The sequence below is a fragment of the Pleurodeles waltl genome, chromosome 9 (assembly GCF_031143425.1).
Source record: "Pleurodeles waltl isolate 20211129_DDA chromosome 9, aPleWal1.hap1.20221129, whole genome shotgun sequence".
In the NCBI taxonomy this organism is placed as follows: domain Eukaryota; kingdom Metazoa; phylum Chordata; class Amphibia; order Caudata; family Salamandridae; genus Pleurodeles; species Pleurodeles waltl.
This window is the reverse complement of record NC_090448.1, coordinates 236,138,678-236,163,595: the sequence shown is the minus strand read 5'-3', so window position 1 is coordinate 236,163,595 and position 24,918 is coordinate 236,138,678.

Here is a 24,918-nt window from a genome sequence, read left to right as displayed (position 1 = left end):
GAAAGGCAACTGTAGTGGGTAGCAAAATCAGTGCTGCAGTCCCACTAGTAGCATTTAATTTACAGGCCTTGGGCACATATAGTGCACTTTACTAGGGACTAACAAGTAAAACAAATATGACAATTGTGGAGAGGTCAATGTTAGAGTACAAAGCACTTGAACTTCAGCAATGGTCAGCAGTGGTAAAGTGCCCAGAAACCTAAAAGTCAACAAAGATGAGTCAGAAAAACAGGTCGTCAGAGGACAAAAAGTTAGAGGAAACTGCACCAAAGATGCAAGGTCTAACACCTAAACAAACTTGAAAACTTTCCCCACTTGGGATGTGTAGTGCACGGTGCACCACATATTCAAATTTGGGAAAGTGAGAAGAAATAAAATGATGCTGTTTTTGGTGCAAAACCCTGTCTACTATTGTTAGTAGATAGTGTTTACATCAAATTCATGGTTGGGTGCATGGTGAAATCCACTTATCCCCCCACACCCTGCATGGAATGCTCTTTTGGCACATAGTAATACAAAGCAGAGCAAAATGATACTTTGTATTACTTTGAAGCAACTTTCCATTGCAAAACAAGCTTTGACCTGGAAAATAAATGCCAAAGAAACATTTTGCATTGGTTTGCATTACTTTTGCCCATAAGTAGTTGTGCAGGACTTAAATGGTAATGAAGTGAAAACACAACACAAGAAAAGTCCAAAACAATTTAGAAAGATTTAGGTCATTTTAATAAATAAAATGACACCAAAACAATAGAAATCCAATCAGTAGAACAAGAAATAAGACTTTTAGGGCCATATGTAGGTAAGTCACAAACTGCGACTTGCAATTTGCGAGTCATAGCGACTCGCAAATTGCAACTCGCAATTCACGATGCAGAAAGGTGTCTCAGACACCTTCTGTGACTCGCTATGGGGTCGCAAAGACCCACCTCATAAATATTTATGAGGTGGGTCGCAGTTTGCGACCCCATAGTGAGTCTAGCCACTCACGGGGATGGTGGCCTGCTGGAGACAGCAGACCACCATGTCTGTGACTGCTTTCAAATAAAGCAGTTTTTTTTTTCTCTTTGCAGCCCGTTTTCCTTAAAGGAAAACGAGCTGCAGATAGAAAAAATACCTAAACCTTTTTGTTTCGTTTTTTTTCAGAGTTGGCAGTGGTCCATAGGACCACTGCCTGCTCTGAAAAAAAAAATTTGTGAGCATTCACAAAGGGGAAGGGGTCCCTTGGGGACCCGTTCCTGTTTGCGAATGAGTTACCATCCACTTCAAGTGGATGGTAACTGCGAGTTGATTTGCGACCGCTTTCGCAGTCACAAATCAACTCTACATCGCAGTGCGAATCGCAAATAGGAAGGGAACACCCCTTCCTATTTGCGAGTCGGAAACACATTTTGCGAGTCGGTACCAACTCGCAAAATGTGTTTCTGCATCGCGTGAGGCCTTTTGCGCCTCGCAAACGGCGTTTTTCGACGTTTGCGAGGCGCAAAAGGCTACCTACATCTGGCCCTTATAGTCTTAGCTGAAAATAGCACCAAAAAAGCACAAAGCCACAGTCATGGGTATCTGATTGTGCTGGACCAGGTCAGCATCACAAGTTCAGGTAGACCGCAATGAATCGTAGGTTGGATACAGAGACTAGGTTTGTCCCAGGGAAGATTTTACCTTCTCAGAGTCCAAGTCCACACCAGGAAGTTCAACTGGAGTTCCACATTGGAAGAGCCCACGAGGGGGTCCATGTCAGAACGAAGAGCTGGAGATTGGCACTGGCAAGAGATACAGAGGTGGGTACTGTTGTGGACAGCTATCTCTGATGCAAACAGCAGGTCATCACTGGAGATTTAAATTAGTGGGCATCGTGAACAGTCTTTTCCTGGTGAAAAGGGTGCTTTTGTTGTATCATGGAGCACACAACCTCTGGATTTTCACCTTTCATTGGTTTGCAAGTAGGAGAAGTACACTCTAATGCCAGTCAAGGGTCTACCATCTGGGATAACCTCTTGGGGATCAGCATTCACTCCAGCAGGGGCGAGCAGCAGGGCTCAGGTAGGTCAAGTGTGAGCCAGTTGGTAATGGTGATGGAAGCTTGTTGTGTCCCCATCGCTCAATTAGGAGGTCAGTCAACTGACCTTTGCAGTCTCTTCTGGGGAGCCTGAGTAAGATGAGCAGGGGCCCAGTCTTGCTTCTTCAGACAGCAGGTCAGTCCTTCTTCTGAATTTTCTACAGGTCTAGGAGTGTATTGATAAGAGGTTCTGAAGGTGCCACATTTATAACTAGGTCCACCCTCTTCATACATTTAAATCTCAGTTGACAGCCATATCTGAGTTATCAGTTTCTCCCCCTGACAGACTATAGCATTAATCAATAAGACATTGAAGGAAAATGAATGATTACTTGCCTAAAAATGCATTCTTTTTTCCTCTACTCTCAGTGGTAAGAAGTGGCAATCAGTCACAAGCCAGCACTCCTAAAATAAATTTTACGGTTTTAGAACTCAACAGTCACATATTCCAACTGAAGCTGTTGTTTACTGGAATTTGCATTGTTTTTCAGAACCATGGTTAGCAACCGATGTTGGAACACAATGACATTGACATTGCACAGTACTTTTATCAGTGCATGATGTACCGCTGTGTAAAAAATATTCCTGTAAATTATTTCATTCCGGTTATTTTCTAATCACTTCACTTACATTCAGGGGCATAACTCAAGCGCTTGCAGCTCCTGAGGCGCAGGGTGGCCCTCACCCCTTCAGGCCCCCTCAACCCTGCACGGGGGTCCCAATCAAGATCAATGAATATCTGCGACATACGGGGAAACAGAGGCCCCTCATAACATTCTGCACCGAGGTGCCGTCATTTTGTTTTGTGCCACTGCATACATCCTTGACCATATCTGCATTTCTAAGGTGAAAATATATAAAAAAATATAAAAACTCTTGATGCAGTGACTCACAAATTATAGAGCATGCTAAAAATAATATAAGAAACCACGTGGTCTTACGGTTCAATAAGCTCTTGTGCATGTCTAACATAAATTGTTTGTGTTCCAAAGGAAGTAACAAAACAGCTATCACTCATGTGTCACTATGTCATTCCATTGACATTTACTGGGATAATTAATATTACGCACAAAGAAGAACCTTGAAAATAATGTTGACTGAAGGAGTCTTCTCTGTACGGTATTAGCAATATATGACCGCAGCCAAGATAATCATTCGCTGGATGATTATGTGGATATATGATGTTTTGCTAAGCAGGACAGCTCCACATTTGGGGAAAACGCATGTTGTTCACTTTGTTACTGCACTAATTTAAGAATCGGCAGTGTGAAATCCATCACTTGCAGCTCAAATTTCAGGCACTAACTAAAGCACACCATTAAGGGCACACTGAATTAATCCAGCAGCATTGATTGGGGTGAAAATAAAATACACTTAATATTGCATGGTGCAAAGAAGCAGAGGAAATCTGGGTTCAATGATAGGATTACTTATTGAAGTTAAAATTACTGCAAGCGGTAGGGTTAAAGTATCCCTAACACCTTTATAATTCAGCAATCTGTTGTAGTGAGAGATATTTACTAGATACAATCATCAACAGGAAAGTAATTATATCTAATTGCAATACAATTCAAGGGGCCCTTTGTATTCCAATTTTTCAATTTAGGAGTCAGGATTTTCACGACTTGCTCTGCAGTTTGGATTGCACTCCAAATCAATAACAGTTTGAAATACTTATTGCTCATTTGCAAATCCTAGTTCTTGCTGATTGGTGCTGCACTGCGAGCGCTCATAATTTTGGCAGCGAATGTTGATTTACAGATTGAAATTAGATTGCGCTGTAGTGCATCATGGATAGGATTGCAGACAAATCTTTTGAGAATTTGCTTCCTAGTACAAATTTTGCTTGCGCTAATCTGCTGACATGTTGATTCCAAATATTTCCCAACGTTTTACTGAAATACTTCTACACAATCACTTTCTTAACATATGAACAGAACTACTATAAAATGTAAGTATGATTTTGCATAATAATGCATACATATAATGGTAATACAGAATTTGCTCCTTTCATTTCCTGGACGTAGCAACACGTGTCCTTAAATATTCATATGGAAAGATACATATTGCTACTCCCAGGAAGTGGTAGAAACAAATGTTTACAGAGGTGAGGCAGTAAAATTTTTTTTTTTTTTTTTTTACCAGTGTTCCCTTTTAGAAAAGTGAAGCATTGTAAATCAGGCTGACTTGTATATTGTGGACTATGATTTTCTTTATAATCCACAATGAACAGTCAGTTGGTTGAGACCTTGCTCAAGCTATGTACAATGGTAAAAGAAGGCTCTTTTCCCCCAGGTTAAAACCCTTTCTGTGCAATCAGTTACTTTAGCTCTCACCACTGCTGCTTCATTCTTTTTAGGTCTGTCTTGACAATGCAGCTGTAAGCACCATGAATTGTTGCCAGTCGTTTAGAAAATACATTGAGTGGGCAAGCTGCGCCAAAAGACTATTGTTTTCTTACTTCATACTATTGGATGTTTGGCTAATCATTTCATCTCTGATTGAGTGCTTCCTTTCAAATGCACGTTTTACCTAAAAAAATACACTCAATCTTCCAACATTCAATTATTTAACTCATCCTGGCATTGTATACGGAAAGCAATAATTTTTGGCATTTTTGTTTTTGCGGGAGTGTATTTTTAATGTGTGTGTCATGACCTGAGAACGGGCCTAACTTTAAGAATGGCTGCTTAATTGTTTTTTCCATTTTCACCCATTGGGATGGGACAACTATAAATTTTTGTCCCGTCTCACAGGATACCTGACCCAGCTTAACTCTGTCCTACTTGTTACTATGGCTTTTCCGGTGCTGGGCTGTTGTGTACACTTTCAGAGCACCTAAGAGCCCCATGTTGATACCCACCTCTCCCACTGAGCTGCCGACAGGAATTTTTAAACAAATCACAATACCCCATACACCCGCTCTTCTCACTCTCATGTACAGCACCTCCCAAGATGCTGCCATATTGTGCCCCAGACGGGCACTTGCGAGCATTTTAATGCACCTGATACAATAGTTATTCCCTTGCTAAGCACTTTATGGCCTAGGGGCACGTCAGTGACATTCAATTTTCATTCTTATGCTCCTTACACACTCTTTACAGTGGTCAGTATAAGGTGAGAGTGAACAATTAAGCATGAATATCTCCTGCTGAGCAGTTAACAGAGTCTCTTGATGGCAATAGCAATTGTTAATTGCCCATCTCACAACTATGGACCTTGGCTAAAGGCAGATGGAGTAATTTATAGCTGCTTATCTATTGTAGTATTTGGTAAATATAGCTAACATTATTCATTTCTTCAGACTCTCTCTATAAAAGGAGAAAAACCTGCTGTCTCTCTCTGTTCTTTAAGAACGTTCTTCACTTTTTCATGGAATTTAAAATGCAAACAAACAACATTAGTTATTGCCAGCTTGCTCCTCTCAAGAAGTCACACATGAAGTTATAGGATCACGTAGATTTTCCACCTTGTAAATATTACCGCTTGTAAATATTGTTCACCACAAACTTTCAGCAGTATGGAAGCAGCTAGCAACTGACCATGGAACCTATTCAACCAATCAACAGTATTCCTAACAACAAAGTCAAACTCCTCCCCTCCCATAAGTAAGATAAACACAGACCAAAATCACATTTCCCTCTGTCCCCTTCTATTATCCTACGCTTTTGGTGATATCAGCCTTCTACCACCTTTGGATCTTCCTTCTATTTTTATACACAATAAATCATGGTGTACCATTCTCTCTCTTGGACCATGCTTCAACCACATGGGATTTAACTTGAAACCAGCATTCATCCCTTTATGCGCAAAAGCAAAACATTCACCACACTGTTGAGTGTTGTACAATGTGTCCAAATAGATTCTCACAGAAATGCTTTGAGAGGCAATCTAATATCACTTAATTTCTGTGAACACAACTTTACTGAAGCATTCATACTATCTGCCAATCCTTTGGCCTGAGATAAATTCAGGCCAGTTCTATGATGTACAATATCCCTCAAAAACTCTTGCATCTTCGTGGACACAAACTGGCCTACGTATTCTGTAACTATGGCTGTAGGTGAACCTTCACTTGCACATTAATCTTTTGGTAATTCTAAAATCACCTGGGTACTCACAGACCTCACACAAATTGGGGTGACATATTCCGATGTGTAACCCACCAACATTACTAGATATGTTCCCATCAATTTCCAGCAGTACTGTTTTCTCACTCTAGCCTTGGTAAGATTCCTACTCGGATGCTCATCATTGCATAAGTTTACAATTTTTACAAAAGGAGCTTCATAGCTATTGCCCCTTCTTCACTTATTTCTTCCCTGAAGGTCCAGAACTCCTTCTCTTGTTCTGTGAAATCTCTAAATTCTGGCCACCCTTTTATTACTTGTTCCACCACACAGTTCAGCACTACATCTGGTACTGTGGCCTGCCCCAAATATAGAGCTTCTACTGTATTCTCTTTTACTCACAGTATGTGCTGGCATACCTTATCATCCTCTGGGTCTAGAGCTGGTAATCTGGAAAGGCAGTCCAGCATCTGACCATGGAACCGTTTTCACCTTTCAACACAAGTCTATATGAAATAATAAAATTCCTCCAAAAACTAATAGTAAAGACAAGCAAAAAATTCAGCTTTTGGATGAGTTGCACCAATCATTTGGTGGTAAATAGCGTTCTTGACTATCTCAGAGGTCCGTAATGCTACAGTAGAAGGATTGCAGTAACTCACGAATTAATTTTCAGTGGTTATGGATACACCTTTCTGCTGATGTTTTCTATGAGAGATCCATATCTTCTTTACACCAAGGAGTTTAAAAATCAGTACGTCTAATGCTAATAGAGCCATTAGCTCAACATCTAATGTTTCCTTCAACTACAGGAATGATCATGTGGTTTCCATCGGGCATTTATAAAATGACAAATCATTTTCAGATTGATTAGACAATATGGAATAATTACTTTCCACTCTACTTAAACAGATATGTTCACGCTGAAGTGCAATCAATCGTGTGCATTAATAACAGATTCACTTCCCAGCGGCTTCTCTCAACACATGAGAATGTCTTTAAAAACTGCATTAAACTATGCACATATTTTGCATACCAGGAGAAACTTTTCTAACATGATTTTATAACCGCATACCCTCTTCTTGATTTGACCTCAGCTGGTGTTAACAACTGTTTAGCCTTACATAGGCCTTTCCAGGCAATATTGTGAAGGTGTTCAACATTGAAAGTATCAACAAGGGTTTCCAAGACATATTAATCTTCAGTGTTGCTAATAATTTTAAGCAGTCATTTTAGGAACAGTTTAGCTATGCACCCAAATCTAATTTGTTTGAGCAAGGAAACAAACGGCCTTATTTAGAGTATTGCGTGAGGGATAAAGCTTGAGGGGTGCGTCAAACCTCATTGTTCCACAGAAAACCTACTGCAATGCCCATGGAATGCTCCCTTGACGCATTGTAAGGCAATGCAGTGACTTGCACTGCATTGTCTTACACCATATCTACGAGGTCATGAAAAGCCATGCAAAGTGGCTGTGCGTGGCCTCGTAGATATGGGTCTGCAGTATGCGCCGCCGGAGCGTCAAAAAAATTACACACCAGCAACACAAGGGACCTGTAAATATGCCCCTATGTCTGAAACTCAAAAATTGAAAAATATTGTTGAATGCCTACGAAAAAACAGTCGTATTACACAAGCCAGCTGAACTGAAAGGGACGGAGTTCATTCTTCATATGTGTGAATAGTTGCCACTGATGGGCACAGGCACTCATTTCTTTTCAGACATGGGTTATTTTTTTCATTATCAGCCTTTGAGCAAAAAGGAGGCAAGAAGGAAAAGGAGAAAGAAGGAGGAGGAAAAATAGCAAAATAGTTACATAGGGATAAAGCACGAATGAAAAAGAACATGACTGACTTAGGTAAAGACACAAGAGGTGAATAGTGGAGGAAGAAAGAAACATGATGTAAAATGGATACTGAGCATGAAGAATGGACAGCTTTGTATTCAGCAACAGTGGCATTCAGCAGCGCTGGGGGCTGAGTTATAAAGAAAAAGTCAGGTCCATGCACGTAATCCCTTTACAAATAACTGGAGTCCTGAAGTGAATGGTGAAAGAAAATAGACAAGAGATGGTGAAGTGAGTAGCTAGCAAAGAAGGCAAAGAGCACTGACAAAATGAAAGAAGAGAGAAAAGACACAAGTGAAGAAAACAGATATGGGCAAATCTTTCTGTGTCTAAAACGGGAATTAAATAAAAAATAAGTTCAGGATAATCCTTGAAGACTTTTCTGTCTTTTTATTTCACGTATACACATAGTTTAATTCCATTGGTTTACATTTCCAATTCCAGTGGTCATTTGTGTAGTAATGTCACCATTAAACAAGCGGACTTTCTTGAGATGATTTCTGCTGATACAAGAAAATGACTGATAGACGTACACACTACCTGGCTACTCAGCATCTGCAGAAACAGAGAAGCAGGTCTACATTCGTTAAAATTATCGCATTAACGAAATATGTCAGGATCCCTTTTAGGCACAATATACATTTACAAGAAAGAAGTGTAAAGCAGTTTGAATGGAAACATTGTCACAAGGACAAAAAATCAAGTTCTTTAACGATACCCACCCCTTTGGGAATGCAGGAGAACGGTGAGCTCTGCATATCCTAAAACATGCTTTATAACACTCCCATATGTAGCAAACATGGCAAAGATAGGGATATAGTAATTTCATAGATTTGAACGTAATACAATATTTAATTGTACAATTGCATAATTTATGATCTCCTCTTTCGAGACTTCTAAGCTCATAAAATGTTGTTGGCCCAAATGTTATCTGTTTCTACACAATGTCAGGATTACAAAAAAAGTTTGGTCTGCCCTCCTCAGTGCCAGAGGTTTTAGCTAGCTCAGTTATTTGAAATTAAGATGGGAGACCCTCAATGATATGCAGACATTAATGATCTATTGATTTAAATATGAACAAGGACTAGTAGAAATAACAATTCATAATAAAAGAGTGTATAGCTGAATTCTGTCTTCGAATTAAGAGAGACCAAGCTCCTCATGGCAAAAAAAGTTTGGGTTGCACAGTGGTGAAAGTAACTGCTGCAGATAGAATCTGTTCTCCTCAACTGTTAAGCAAAATACCAGAAATTCCTCTGTTATGCTACTTGGCGTAATTATGCACCACTAGCATTAAAAAATGTACAGTGAAGTGTGCCTTTTGTGGTACAAATGTAACACAAACATGTTTTAAACAGAACATGAGCAGTTATTGTTCATAATGCTTTTGTTAAAAGTGCCCCAAAATTGACGCAAGCGCACATTACGCACAAAAATACAGTGCAAAATGATGTATTTCTGTTTTATCTAATTATGCGTAGTTTTGCATAATTTTGTAGAAGTTACATGCAATTACGTGAAAACAAATATGTACATTTTGCACACCCCTGTATAAGTCTTGAACCCACATGGAGCGTGTCCTGACTCTTATGTCCTCAAAATAATTCAGTCATTCATAGATAAAATAAACAGAATTGGAGCCCGAAAAGTAAACAGAATTGGAGCCCGAAAAGTAGCCCAGCTAGACACTCCTCGCCAACTTAAAAGATTCTCTAAAGTCCGCATTGACACCATAGTGCATGTTGGCAGGGATATCAGAGTGTAAATGTAATAAGGGTACACTACCTGCACCAGCTCCCATGTCAGCATGTAGGGACCAGGCCTTCAGACTATTAACTCGGGCTAAGGATGAACTCAGGGCCCTAACAGCTTAGTGTAAGGAGATTTTTTAATGATCATATTTTTATTGATAAGTAGGTGAAGATTTAGATGCTGCTCCTTAGCCTCAAGACCTTTCCTGAACCATGTTAAGTATGAGAGAAAACGTTTCTATCCTCTGTCCAGGCCAGTATTCCCCCATAATAATATGGCAGGCAATCAATCCTTTACCACAGAATCAATAAGAGATAGTTCGAAAACACTGACAATAGTTTTTTTTACACTTATAAACAAAAGATTGGTATCAGAACAATGTAATAATGGAGATGCTAGCTGTGTTAAGAACTCTGTTAATGAGTGGAGCCCACATGTGTTCATTGTTCTTAAAAAGATGCATAGGAATTCCATCAGGTGCGAGCACTTTGGCTATACCATATTAATTAGAGTTGGGCTGAATTGGTGGAGTTTCATTCTGTGGAATTCTGTGGAATTACATTAAAATTCCGCATGATTCCACAGAATTCCGTGAAGGGAAGGGACAGAGTGGACACTGCAATTTAAAATCAGCCTTCTATCTTTTCTGAGTGAGGAAATTGGTTAAAAATGTAATCAGCAAAACTGCAGTGGTTAGAAATTGCTTTCAAGTACAATACTTAGCGATATACAAAAACAAGTGAGTACTACTCCTTGTTTTCTTTACAAATATAAGGCATAGTACACCACCACCACATAACTCAAGGAGAGGGTTGGGGGGGGGGTAAACGGAGACCAGGTTAAAAAAAAAAAAAAAAAGCACTTACCTTGTCTCCGTCCCTGCTGCCTCGTGCTCCTCTTCTTCTGGTGTCCCAGCACTCACTGCTGGGACACCAGCCCAGGCTCCACGGCCATCATGGTGCTGCTTTTATGTAAAACCTAGCATGAAAGCAGCACCAGGATTGGTCTGAGCAGCAGTGACTAAGGTTTCTCAAACCCAGCTGTGTTTAACAACCGGGCTGGAGGAACCTCACAGACCACAAGTCTGTGTCTGAGTGGCAGTCACTGCCGCTTAAACCAATCCTGGCTCTGCTTTCCTGTTGGGTTTTGCATTAAAGCAGCGCCAGGATTGCTGGGTAGCCTGTGCTGGTGTCCCAGCATTCACTGCTCCTCCTCTTCTGGTGGGAGATGGGTTCGGAGGGGTGAGCAACACTGCTCGTGGAGGTGTCTGCGCTGGATCTGCAGGAGCTGCAAGGGCACTACTGGAATGCAGTCAAGGCTTGGCCCTACAGGGATTCAGATGACCAGGGGCAATTGAGAATGGAGTCTATACATCCCAAACTTGTGAGCAGTGTCCGCCACAGTGACCACGAGCCTCTCACCAGCTAGAAGCAGGAAGGTGAGTGCAATGCTTCAGAAAGATGTGTACCTTGTGTACCTTCTAAAAGTAATCTATGGCATAATGATACATATCCTGCTGGCAGAAAGTTTGTGCCATGTTTTACCTCTTTATGAAAATGTTCTGTTGCTCTTTCAGAGTCGCATCAGAGCTCCTCATGGAGAGTGTGTAATACAGGGGCGGCTCCTTTGCTATGGCAAAGGAGCGTCTCCCCACTGGCCAAGAGCAAGGAAATGAAAAATGAAACAATGGTTCCACTATTGTTTTAGTTTTCATCTACTGGCTCAGCCAGCAGTACAGGGAGGGGCAGGGCTGTGCTATGGGAAGGGGGAGAAGGAGAGAGTGCACTTTCCCAGGCCGGCCAAACACACATGCACACTTAGATTTCTCAAGCCCAGCAGTGTTTAATAGCCGGGTTGGAGATAATTCACAGGCCCAGGGTTATGTCCTAGCGGCTGTCTGAGCCAGTCAGACCAACCCCGGTGCTTCTTTCATGTTAGCTTTAGCATGAAAGCAGTGCCAGGATTGATGGGGAGCCTGCACTGGTGTCCCAGTGTATGCAGGGACACCAGAGGAGGAGAAACAAGCGAGGTGGCAGGAGGCGGAAGCAGGTACGGAAAGGTAAGTGGTTTAAAAAAAAAATGTATCTCCTTCTTTCCCCCGTCCCTGTTGTCCCCCCACCCTACATTGAGATTTGGGGCGGCCGCTGCTGTGTACCAGTCACACTTGAACATTAGGTTGATGAGGCAGTGCAGCCCAGTGCTTAGTCAGTGATGTGCTTTGGGCAAGAAACTCTGGACGCAAGGAAACAATCATAAATCAATGTCCAACAAGTGCTTTAATTTAAAAAAAAGGAGTGGTACTTTAATTTAACACACAAACAATTAAATGCCACTCACAACATTAAAAATACTTGCAAGGTTCCAGATGGAATTACAAATTAAAACCCTCCGAACTGGGCCTTGCAGAATAAGCAGGGAGCAAATCATGTGCCCTAAAGAAGTGTCACAAGGGCATCTCACCCAGTAGATCTAGTCTTCTCCCATTATCTGTGAAGTATTATGTTACATTTGTGCAGCTGCAAGCCCTAATTCTAAAAAGAGCAATACCACTATTAAACAAATGGGCAACCATATAGGGCTTAACACTATTCAAAAGGCAAGCCTTCTTGCTATATTAAGATATTCACGATAGCATATGAAAGGCCTACAGTTTTCAACATTATCTTCTCATGGTTAAAAATATATGCATCTTGGCTTTGAACAATTAAATAACAAAATTCACAATATAAGCCCCTTACCTTTAGCATGAACCCAAATATGAACAAACGGTGTCTGCTTAAAGGATCTGGAATATTTTTCAGGTAGACCAACATTTATTCTATCTCTGCATGGCTGCCTACCAAACACTTCTGAATCCACAAGGAGTTGCCTGCTAATGGGTCTAGCTAGCTTACTTGCTGTGAGTGCCCCACTCTTTCTGGGCACCTAGGAAATCACTCCAATTAGGTGCATTCTCTCTGTTTTTGGTTGACTTGAATAGTGCACCGCTTTCTACTGGTGGCATTTCAAAAATGTATTGTTGTATTGGTGCCCTAGCACATTGAGAGCACTTGCTTCCATATATACAAATTTGGTACTCAATGTACAAGAGATAATGGGGCATTATGTGGGCCCTGCAGCCACTTAATCTGTCACGTTAACTTAATTTGTTATTATGGCGCACACACACTTTGTTTTTAGAGCCTGTGCCCTTACCACAGTAGGCGACACTCAAACACATTCATCAATGGGCTACTTGAGTCATACAGTCACACCAGCAAAGTTTGTCTCACCTGACACTTGTCCTTTTCTGCTGGGAAAAAGAGCTGATTGCTCTGCTCTTTCAGCATATGGGCTATCCCTATGCTCCTTTCGTTCGTTGGTGCGGGGAGCAGACAAGGTGACTGGTGCTCTAGGTCAACTCTGTTCTGGCAATCACCCACTGTTAATGAGAATAATTTTAGAAGCCCACAATCTAGCCTAGGTACCATGCATGGATCCAACACTAAAGAGGTTGCCTGAGCAGGAAAGCTCAATTGAATTGATGACAGCACTGGACACGCACTGCAGATTTAAACATGATGGGCACTTGCTTTTATGATATCTCAGCCCAGACTATTCAGTTTTTCACAGAACTAGTGGCTTTCCACTCCTTATGTGAACTTTAGCCACCAGTGCCTTCCTCGAGGGCCTCCTTGGCCTTCAGAAGTTCTTGAATGTTGCTAAGAGGATTTCCTCAAGCCTCCTGGAAGCCTCTAACACTACCATCCCTCTTTGTTAGCAACTGAATTCGAGTTGCCTTGACTTGCCTCCGTGTCCAGCCCCAGCCACGGTGATCTGCTGATGTGTGATATCCTCTAGCAGCACCGCAAAGGCCTGCATCCAGCACAGATCTATATCCACAGGGCTGGATCCATCAAAGGTCCATGCCCACTGGGCTGAATCCAACACAGGTCCATATCCACAGGACTTAATCCCAAATAAGTCTATATTTACAGTGCTGGATCCACCACAGGTCTCTATTTACAGGGTTGCATCCAGCACAGGTCTATATTGCTACAAAAGGCCTGTAAACAATACAGGTTGGAGCTCCCTCCCCAATATGACAAGTGCAAAAACAAACTAGCAACTTATGCTGAGAGGTAAGTAACAGCATATTATCTGACCAGGCATGTAGTGAAGTATTCTTACAGGTGATGTGTTGTTTGTCTGATGTTTAAATGTGGTACTAATTGCAAAATAGTTACTGGTGATCGAATCTCAAATATGAGGGAACAAGCAGGCACCATGAAAAAATAATTCTACCAGTTCTCAGAATGGTAAATGCTCTGTGTTATATTAGGGCATGTTTAGGGTTTTCTGCGGGTTTATTAGACGTTACAGGAAGTGGAAACCTCTACAGTGATAAAGTTTTCACTGCTGTCGTTGGAAGGCACCTGTAGTAACAATGGCAGCAATACGTCCAAAAATTGGGAGGCAACTAGTCAATTACTTTGTTTTTCCTTACATCTCAGAGCTCTTTGTGAAGCGTAATGCCCCTTATCTTAAATCATTATCTTGTAAATAGGCCTGTGGTTTCCTGAGATAATTGCAGAGTTCTACAATTTGAGATTGGTAAACAACTGTATCGGAGTCAGATAAACATCTCATTAGTGACCTGCAGCTATTCTGTAGCAAACCTTTGATAAACTTGCAGCCTAAGTCTTTTATCAATTTATCTTATAAATGGGCTGAAAGTACACTGGACCACATTTTAGAAGGATGTCGCATACCACAGAGGAATTCTGTAACTTTACTGAAGAGCGAGGACATGGGCTGGGGTCCTAGATAAGGTGATGGAACCTCGAAGTGGGAGGCAATATCCTTTTAACTAGCCACTGAGGGTATTTGTATCCTTTACAATGCCAGAGCCATTCCCATTTCTCAAAAAAGCCTAAAGCGTTGACCTCTTGCGTGAACCAGTATAGCTGCTAATATGCTGATTAAAACGGAATACACAAATGTCCAGCTACTAATTAGATTAGATTTTTAGTTATTCTTATTACAATTAATTAAATATGTTACATGAATACTGTATTTTGGAAAACTCAAGGTCCTATTTTATAATAATCCACTATACACTGCTCAACCACAGGGTGTACATAGCACAAGCAAAACACAGTTTAACAATTTTTTATGCTTCTGCAATTCTGCTGCAAATAAAAGAAGAAGGGCACATTGATGTAACATATAAAACTACTGTCGAAAATAGATTCATTCCACATTGTACTTTGGTGTCGTATTCAGGAATCTCTAATAACTGAGGGTCTCTGGGGCCTGTCTGGGCTCGGAGAGCAGGGCTGCATGCCCCCCTTCCCTTAGATTATGGTCCCAGAGGTTGTGGGTTTCCCAGGGTCTATTAAGGTTCATGGAGGAGGGCTACATGCCCCCCTCATCTTAGATTTTGGCTCCAGAGATTTGGTCCCTGGTGCCCAAGAAGGGCTTAGGGAGAAGGGGCACACATCTCCTCCCCTGTTTTATTGTATTTGTCCGCAGGGGCCAAGGTCCTTAGGAACTTTTAAGGCTTGGGGGGGCACACCGCCCTCTCCCCTTTTTATTGAAACTGGCCCTGGGGGATGGCTTCCCTGTGGCCAAATAAGACTAGGATAGAGGGACTACATGTTCCCCTCCCCGATATATATGTTTTGGCCTCAGTGGATGGGGTCCTAGGGCCAGAAGACCAACTCTAAGTCACACACACTGAAGGAGTGAGCCAAAGCCTGTGCACAGAGTGGGTTTGGCTGCCTGCTGAGGGTTTGCCCTTTGGGCCTGGCGGCAGCCCAAGCCCTGGGGCCAACCCCTTGCTGCCCTCAGCCAAAGGGGTTGGCTTGCTTTGGGAGTTGGTCAAAGGCCCTGCTGCCAACCTTCTGCCTCGCACGGGGGTTGGCTTTACTTATTGTAATAAAATATTACATTACCTTAAATTAAAGGTAGACAATCACTGATAAAATATCTGTTTTTGTTTAAAAAACCTTGAAAATTCGCTGAAGAAAATGTGATGTTAGGGTTAGGTCATATGTAGTGCATGGCAGGGGTGCAAGTTACAGTTAGGCTGTGGCTTTTGAGTTTAAAACATTAATGTCTTGACTGACTTTTTCACCTAACTATAATGTCATATTAACCTTTGTATTTTTTAGTGAACAAAATGTATGTATATACAAATATATATATATATATATATATATATATATATATATATATATATATATATATATATATATATATATATAAATATATATATATATATATATATATATATCTTCACACACACACACATTCACATATATAAATACATATTCACTGAAAAATCCAAAGATTACTGGAATGTTATAGTTGGGTAATAGAATTAAAAAGCATAGAAATTCACTGAAAAAACCCAAAGGCTACAGGGATGGTATAGTTAGGTTCTGAATTACTCATACAAAACATTAGAAATTCAGCAGTTATAGTCGGAGTTATTTCAAATAATATAACTGGCGCCCTAAGGTAACTATAACTCGCACCCTCACCATGCACGTTCTGTTTCTCTGGTTGTGAGAATAGGTATGAGAGGGTGTCTATGTTTGTAAGAGTGGGTGTGAAAGTGTTCGCCTGGGCGTGAGAGTGGGTGTGAGAGGGTCTGTATGGGTGTGAGAGTTGGTGTGACAGTGTCTTTCTGGTTGTGAGAGCAGATGTGAGAGGGAGTCACTGGATGTGAGAGTGGATGTAAGAGTGTCTCTGTGAGTGGGTGTGTGAGTGTCTCTGTGGGTCTGTGATTGGGTGCATGAATGTCTGAGTGGGTCTGTGAGTGGGTGCGTGAGTCTCTGAGTGGATCTTTGAGTGGGTGTGTGAGTGTTTGAGTGAGTCTATGAGCAGGTGTGTGAGACTCTGAGTAGGTCTGTGAATGAGTGCATGAGTCTCTGAGTGGGTCTATGAGTGGGTGCGTGAGTAATTGAGTAGATGTGTGAGTGGGTGTGTGGGTCTATGAGTAGGTCTGTGAGTGGGTTCATGAGTGTCTAAGTGGGTCTATGAGTGGGTACATGAGTGTCTGAGTGGGTCTCAAAATGGGTGTATGACTCTCTGAGTGGGTCTGTGAGTGGGTGTATGAGTGAGTGCTTCGATGAGGAATGATTTAGTGTTTGAAGGAAGCTGATTTTTTTTGTTTTTAAATATAATTTCACTGATATTCGCAAATTCATCATGACGTTACACTGGGGCGGCAGTGCTGAACGTTGCGATGTATTTGCAAATACTGGGTGCCATGAAAAAACATCATTTTAAGGTCTGCCAGGCCTTTTAAGGTCCTAACTTGACCCTCAAAGACTCCTATATCACACCTCTGGGGTCAGGGTACCTCCACCCTGATCCTTTATACCGCTTATCATTTCTATTTTCAGCCCCAGGGACCCTCTCCTATAACATAAAATGGCAGCCACAACTTTCTAGTAAGTTTGCAGCCAGCCAATCACAGAAATCCTATTGGTGCAGGCATTCGCGAATTCGTCACGATCGCCTCAAAAACATTGCTACAAATCTGCAACCACAGATATACAAATGTATTTCCCCTTTAATTTCTCAAGAACTACTGAACGGATTTACACAAAATATCTAAAAGCATAATCTGCGTACCAAAACCTACTTTCATGCCAATTTTGGTGTAATTCCGTTTAGCAGTTAGTGCTATAGCCGTGTTCAAAACTCCTATGGGAATTAACATGGGAAAAACATGTTTTTTTACTCCCCTTTTTCTTGGTCCCTGCTTGACAGATCACCCCTAAAAAAAGGGGGGGTCCCAAAATGCATTTTTCCCATTGGGATTTTCAAAACGACTACAGGCCGAACTGCTGAAGGGAATTTTACCAAATTTGGGAGGAAGGTAGCCCTTGGTCCAGAAACCACGCTTTTTGTTTTTTGGTGTAAATCTGTTTAGTAGTTTTCTTTTTTAATTGAGTCCTCATATGTAACAAAAGACAGACAAGAGACCACAGCGTGCCCCAGCCTTGATCATGGTTCTAGTGCTCCAGTGTCACTGAAAGAACGGACGGCCCCCATCAGCCTTGTGGGGAGGGGCAGCACTAGGCCGCTCCCATCCTCCCGCTGTTCGGTCTCAAGACTTAATCATTGGACTCTTACCAGAATCAGATCTCAGGAGACAAAACGGGTGGAGTCTAATTAATTCACAGTATCCTGGAAAAGATGGTTCTATAGAAAGCCAAAAAGGGTTCCCACATTCTAAGGCACTTATCCGAACTGTTACTACAATCTAAGTCAGAGATTCTCTTCGCTGCCAACAGCCAGTCTCTATGAGTGGGGATGAAGCTAGAGATCCACTTAATGTATATTTCCCGCCAGGCTATCAAAACCAAATAAAAAAAGAGATGCCTCAGAGGTCTCTCCCATCTACTAGATAAACCCCTGTCGGCAACCTCGTATAACCCAAATACAACCATTGGTAGTGTTATCTCATTACGCCTATTTATAATAGACAGGATCGATTTGCCTACTTGTTCCCAAAAAGTATGTATCCCGAGACACATCCACCAAAGATGGATATCATCAGCTCCCTCTAAGTCACACTTTGGGCAGTTGCTCTTTCCTTGAGTAGCTATTTTAGTAAACCTTTTGGGGGTCCAGTATGCCCGGTATACAGTGAGCAGGTGGTTCCGCTGCAAGGGGGCAGGTTTACCCACAGACCAAAGAATCTTCATAGAGGCCCACCAGTAACAAGCAAGGTCTAGGGCAGGAAAAACGAGAACCCATCCCTCTGTAGAGGGGGGAGAAGATGCATCTTTAGCTTGTATGAGTACCCAGTACCACTTTGAAACCAATTTTTTTTGGCACGGTGGGCCAGTGATTTCCCTCTCCCAAGTCGTGGAACACCCGGCCTCCGGTTCCCCATGCGCCCAGGCTTTAATCTGCACATATTTAAATCTGAACAATTTAGCATTAGTTGCTTCGGATAGGGATTCCCAAGAACTAACTGAGTCCGAACTAGCTCGCTGTCCCCACTGCATGATTCCTCCCTCTATCAGTGGCTTAGCTAATACATCCTGGAGACATACCGGGGTACCGGGAGAGTTCCAAATTGGGGCCAGTTCACTATAATACGGAATCCCAGTCTCGTTCTTATTGTATACCAGATGCTGCAAGCATTATAGAGAACTTTTAGCCTAAATGTTTTGTAGTATCTGGGGTGACCAAATTCATAAAGAAACTGTGTACCCTGGTCCCGGAATCACCCTGTCAGTGCCTTAAGTCAAGGGGCTAAATTTTCCTTGCAGAGGAGTGATCTGATATTTTTCAACTGAAATGCCCAAGAGTAAAGCTGGAAATCCGGAAGTGCAATTCCCCCATCTAGCTTTTTCTTCCTCAATTTTTTCCAAGCTATTCTATAGTTTTTATATGACCAGATAAAACTAACTAATTCACCCTGCAGTTTCCTTAGCCATTCAGTTTTAAAAGATAGTGGAATAGCATTAAAGATAAATGAGAATTTTAACAGTACCACCATTTTCATTAGATTTGTTCTACCCAATATAGAAAGACGTAAATGTGACCATTAGGTGAGTAGCTTCTTAGTTTCCCTAAGGCGCTGCACAAAATTCACTGGGGCCATCTCTGCCAGGTTCTTGACCACTTTAACCCCTAAATATTGAATTCCGTCTCTCTCTAATGGGTTATTTTGCGGGCCGTTCCAAGACATTAGTTCAGATTTATCTATATTAACTAAAAATCCAGAGATCCCTCCAAAACTAGTGATAATTTCCCAAAGTGCCGGGAGAGCACATTGGGGGGTCGGTGTATATATCAGGAGGTCATACGCATAGAGGGCTTCCTTCAGGGCCCAATCAGGATACTGAAAAGGTATAATTCTCTGATCTGCCCTGATTCTCCTAGCCAGCAGTTCAATTTAAAGATTAAAGAGAAGAGGAGAGAGAGAACAGCCCTGTTGAGTACCCCTTTCAATCTTAAATTGTGGGGATAGGATATCATTAACCAGAACCCGAGCAGAAGGAACCTTATAGATAGTTTTAATTGCGTTAAGAAAGTTATCTCCCAAATTGTTCCGGTCCATAACCGCCTGCAGAAAGTGCCAATTCACTCTGTCAAACGCCTTGGCAGCGTCAATTGTTAAAATAGTTAGAGGCATATTCATAGTGGTTGCCAAATCAAATGCAGCAACTAAGTCATGGGTCAGGTCTCCTAAATATTGATTCCTCATGAATCCTTTCTGATTGATGTGCACTAGGTCTCCAATCACCTTATCCAGCCTCATAGGCCAGTATTTGGGTGAAACTTTTATAGTCGTTGTTAAGCAATTAAATGGGTCTGTAAGTGTAAGGAAATGCCTCCTTGGCATGGTTGGCCCCTGACTTTTTGCCTTTGCTGATGCTATGTTTACAATTGAAAGTGTGCTGAGGCCAGCTAACCAGGCCCCAGCACCAGTGTTCTTTCCCTAACCTGTACTTTTGTATCCACAATTGGCAGACCCTGGAATCCCGATAAGTCCCTTGTAACTGGTACTTCTAGTACCAAGGGCCCTGATGCCAAGGAAGGTCTCTAAGGGCTGCAGCATGTCTTATGCCACCCTGGAGACCTCTCACTCAGCACAGACACACTGCTTGCCAGCTTGTGTGTGCTAGTGAGGACAAAACGAGTAAGTCGACATGGCACTCCCCTCAGGGTGCCATGCCAGCCTCTCACTGCCTATGCAGTATAGGTAAGACACCCCTCTAGCAGGCCTTACAGCCCTAAGGCAGGGTGCACTATACCATAGGTGAGGGTACCAGTGCATGAGCATGGTACCCCTACAATGTCTAAACAAAACCTTAGACATTGTAAGTGCAGGGTAGCCATAAGAGTATATGGTCTGGGAGTTTGTCAAACACGAACTTCACAGCACCATAATGGCTACACTGAAAACTGGGAAGTTTGGTATCAAACTTCTCAGCACAATAAATGCACACTGATGCCAGTGTACATTTTATTGCAAAATACACCCCAGAGGGCACCTTAGAGGTGCCCCCTGAAATTTAACCGACTGTCTGTGTAGGCTGACTAGTTCCAGCAGCCTGCCACACTAGAGACATGTTGCTGGCCCCATGGGGAGAGTGCCTTTGTCACTCTGAGGCCAGTAACAAAGCCTGCACTGGGTGGAGATGCTAACACCTCCCCCAGGCAGGAGCTGTAACACCTGGGGGTGAGCCTCAAAGGCTCACCCCTTTGTCACAGCCCAGCAGGGCACTCCAGCTTAGTGGAGTTGCCCGCCCCCTCCGGCCACGGCCCCCACTTTTGGCGGCAAGGCTGGAGGGAACAAAGAAAGCAACAAGGAGGAGTCACTGGCCAGTCAGGACAGCCCCTAAGGTGTCCTGAGCTGAGGTGACTCTAACTTTTAGAAATCCTCCATCTTGCAGATGGAGGATTCCCCCAATAGGGTTAGGATTGTGACCCCCTCCCCTTGGGAGGAGGCACAAAGAGGGTGTACCCACCCTCAGGGCTAGTAGACATTGGCTACTAACCCCCCAGACCTAAACACGCCCTTAAATTTAGTATTTAAGGGCTACCCTGAACCCTAGAAAATTAGATTCCTGCAACAACAAGAAGAAGGACTGCCCAGCTGAAAACCCCTGCAGAGGAAGACCAGAAGACAACAACTGCCTTGGCTCCAGAAACTCACCGGCCTGTCTCCTGCCTTCCAAAGAACTCTGCTCCAGCGACGCCTTCCAAAGGGACCAGCGACCTCTGAATCCTCTGAGGACTGCCCTGCTTCGACGACGACAAGAAACTCCCGAGGACAGCGGACCTGCTCCAAAAAGACTGCAACTTTGTTTCAAGAAGCAGCTTTAAAGAACCCTGCAACTCCCCGCAAGAAGCGTGAGACTTGCAACACTGCACCCGGCGACCCCGACTCGGCTGGTGGAGAACCAACACCTCAGGGAGGACCCCCGGACTACTCTACGACTGTGAGTACCAAAACCTGTCCCCCCTGAGCCCCCACAGCGCCGCCTGCAGAGGGAATCCCGAGGCTTCCCCTGACCGCGACTCTCTGAAACCTAAGTTCCGACGCCTGGAAAAGACCCTGCACCCGCAGCCCCCAGGACCTGAAGGACCGGGCTTTCACTGCAGAAGTGACCCCCAGGAGTCCCTCTTCCTTGCCCAAGTGGAGGTTTCCCCGAGGAAGCCCCCCCTTTCCTGCCTGCAGCGCTGAAGAGATCCCTTGATCTCTCATTGACTTCCATTGGGAACCCGACGCTTGTTCTAACACTGCACCCGGCCGCCCCCGCGCCACTGAGGGTGAAATTTCTGTGTGGGCTTGTGTCCCCCCCGGTGCCCTACAAAACCCCCCTGGTCTGCCCTCCGAAGACGCGGGTACTTACCTGCTGGCAGACTGGAACCGGGGCACCCCCTTCTCTCCATTGGAGCCTATGCGTTTTGGGCACCACTTTGAACTCTGCACCTGACCGGCCCTGAGCTGCTGGTGTGGTAACTTTGGGGTTGCTCTGAACCCCCAACGGTGGGCTACCTTGGACCAAGAACTGAACCCTGTAAGTGTCTTACTTACCTGGTAAAACTAACAAATACTTACCTCCCCCAGGAACTGTGAAAATTGCACTGTGTCCACTTTTAAAATAGCTATTTGTGAATAACTTGACAAGTATACATGCAATTGAAATAATTCAAAGTTCCTAATGTACTTACCTGCAATACCTTTCAAACAAGATATTACATGTTAAATTTGAACCTGTGGTTCTTAAAATAAACTAAGAAAATATATTTTTCAATACAAAACCTATTGGCTGGATTTGTCTCTGAGTGTGTGTACCTCATTTATTGTCTATGTGTATGTACAACAAATGCTTAACACTACTCCTTGGATAAGCCTACTGCTCTACCACACTACCACAAAATAGAGCATTAGTATTATCTCTTTTTACCACTATTTTACCTCTAAGGGGAACCCTTGGACTCTGTGCATGCTATTCCTTACTTTGAAATAGCACATACAGAGCCAACTTCCTACATTGGTGGATCAGCGGTGGGGTACAAGACTTTGCATTTGCTGGACTACTCAGCCAATACCTGATCACACGACAAATTCAAAAATTGTGATTAGATATTGATTTTTGCAATTTGAAAAGTTTTCTAAATTCTTAAAAGACCTGCTAGGGCCTTGTGTTAGATCCTGTTTAGCATTTCTTTTAGAGTTTAAAAGTTTGTAAAAGTTTGAATTAGAACCTAGAACTAGTTGTAGATTCTTAAAAAGTATTCCAACTTTTAGAAGCAAAATGTCTAGCACAGATGTGACTGTGGTGGAACTCGACACCACACCTTACCTCCATCTACAGATGAGAGAGCTAAGGTCACTCTGTAAACTAAAGAAAATAACAATGGGCCCCAAACCTACCAAAATACAGCTCCAGGAGCTTTTGGCAGAGTTTGAAAAGGCCAACCCCTCTGAGGGTGGCAACTCAGAGGATGAAGATAGTGACTTGGAGGGAAATTCCCCCCCTCCAGTCCTACTTAGGGAGAGCAGGGCTTCTCAAGCCCTGACTCCACAAATAATAGTCAGAGATGCTGGTTCCCTCACAGGAGGGACCAACAACTCTGAAATCACTGAGGATAACCCCAGTGAAGAGGACATCCAGTTAGCCAGGATGGCCAAAAGATTGGCTTTGGAAAGACAGATCCTAGCCATAGAGAGGGAAAGACAAGAGATGGGCCTAGGACCCATCAATGGTGGCAGCAACATAAATAGGGTCAGAGATTCTCCTGACATGTTGAAAATCCCTAAAGGGATTGTAACTAAATATGAAGATGGTGATGACATCACCAAATGGTTCACAGCTTTTGAGAGGGCTTGTGTAACCAGAAAAGTGAACAGATCTCACTGGGGTGCTCTCCTTTGGGAAATGTTCACAGGAAAGTGTAGGGATAGACTCCTCACACTCTCTGGACAAGATGCAGAATCTTATGACCTCATGAAGGGTACCCTGATTGAGGGCTTTGGATTCTCCACTGAGGAGTATAGGATTAGATTCAGGGGGGCTCAAAAATCCTCGAGCCAGACCTGGGTTGACTTTGTAGACTACTCAGTAAAAACACTAGATGGTTGGATTCAAGGCAGTGGTGTAAGTAATTATGATGGGCTGTACAATTTATTTGTGAAAGAACACCTGTTAAGTAATTGTTTCAATGATAAACTGCATCAGCATCTGGTAGGCCTAGGACCAATTTCTCCCCAAGAATTGGGAAAGAAGGCGGACCATTGGGTCAAGACTAGGGTGTCCAAAACTTCCACAGGGGGTGACCAAAAGAAAGGGGTCACAAAACCTCCCCAGGGGAAAGGTGGTGAGACAGCCAAAAATAAAAATAGTAAAGAGTCTTCTACAGGCCCCCAAAAACCTGCACAGGAGGGTGGGCCCAGAGCCTCTTCACAAAACAATCCTGGGTACAAGGGTAAAAACTTTGATCCCAAGAAGGCCTGGTGTCGAAACTGTAGTCAGTCTGGACACCAAACTGGAGACAAGGCCTGTCCCAAGAAAAGTTCCACTCCAAACTCCAATCCAGGTAACACTGGAATGGCTAGTCTCCAAGTGGGATCAACAGTGTGCCCAGAGCAAATCAGGGTCCACACTGAAGCTACTCTAGTCTCTGAGGGTGGGGTGGATTTAGCCACACTAGCTGCCTGGCCGCCTAACATGCAAAAATACAGGCAGCAGCTCTTTATTAATGGGACAAGTGTAGAGGGCTTGAGGGATACAGGTGCCAGTGTCACCATGGTGACAGAGAAACTGGTTTCCCCTGGCCAATACCTGACTGGAAAAACGTATACAGTCACCAACGCTGACAATCAGACTAAAGCACATCCCATGGCAATGGTAACTTTAGAATGGGAAGGGGTCAATGGCCTGAAACAGGTAGTGGTCTCCTCAAACATCCCAGTAGACTGTCTGCTTGGAAATGACCTGGAGTCCTCAGCATGGGCTGAGGTAGAACTAAAAACCCATGCAGCCATGCTGGGTATCCCTGAACTGGTGTGTGTAAAAACAAGAGCACAATGCAAGGCACAGGGTGAAAAAGTAGAGCTGGAGTCTGGAAAAATGGCCCAGCCTACCAAGAGAAAAGGAAAGTCAGTTGGGAAACCAACTGCAACACAGTCAGAAAAAGAGAACCTCTCTTCTCAGGAAGAAGT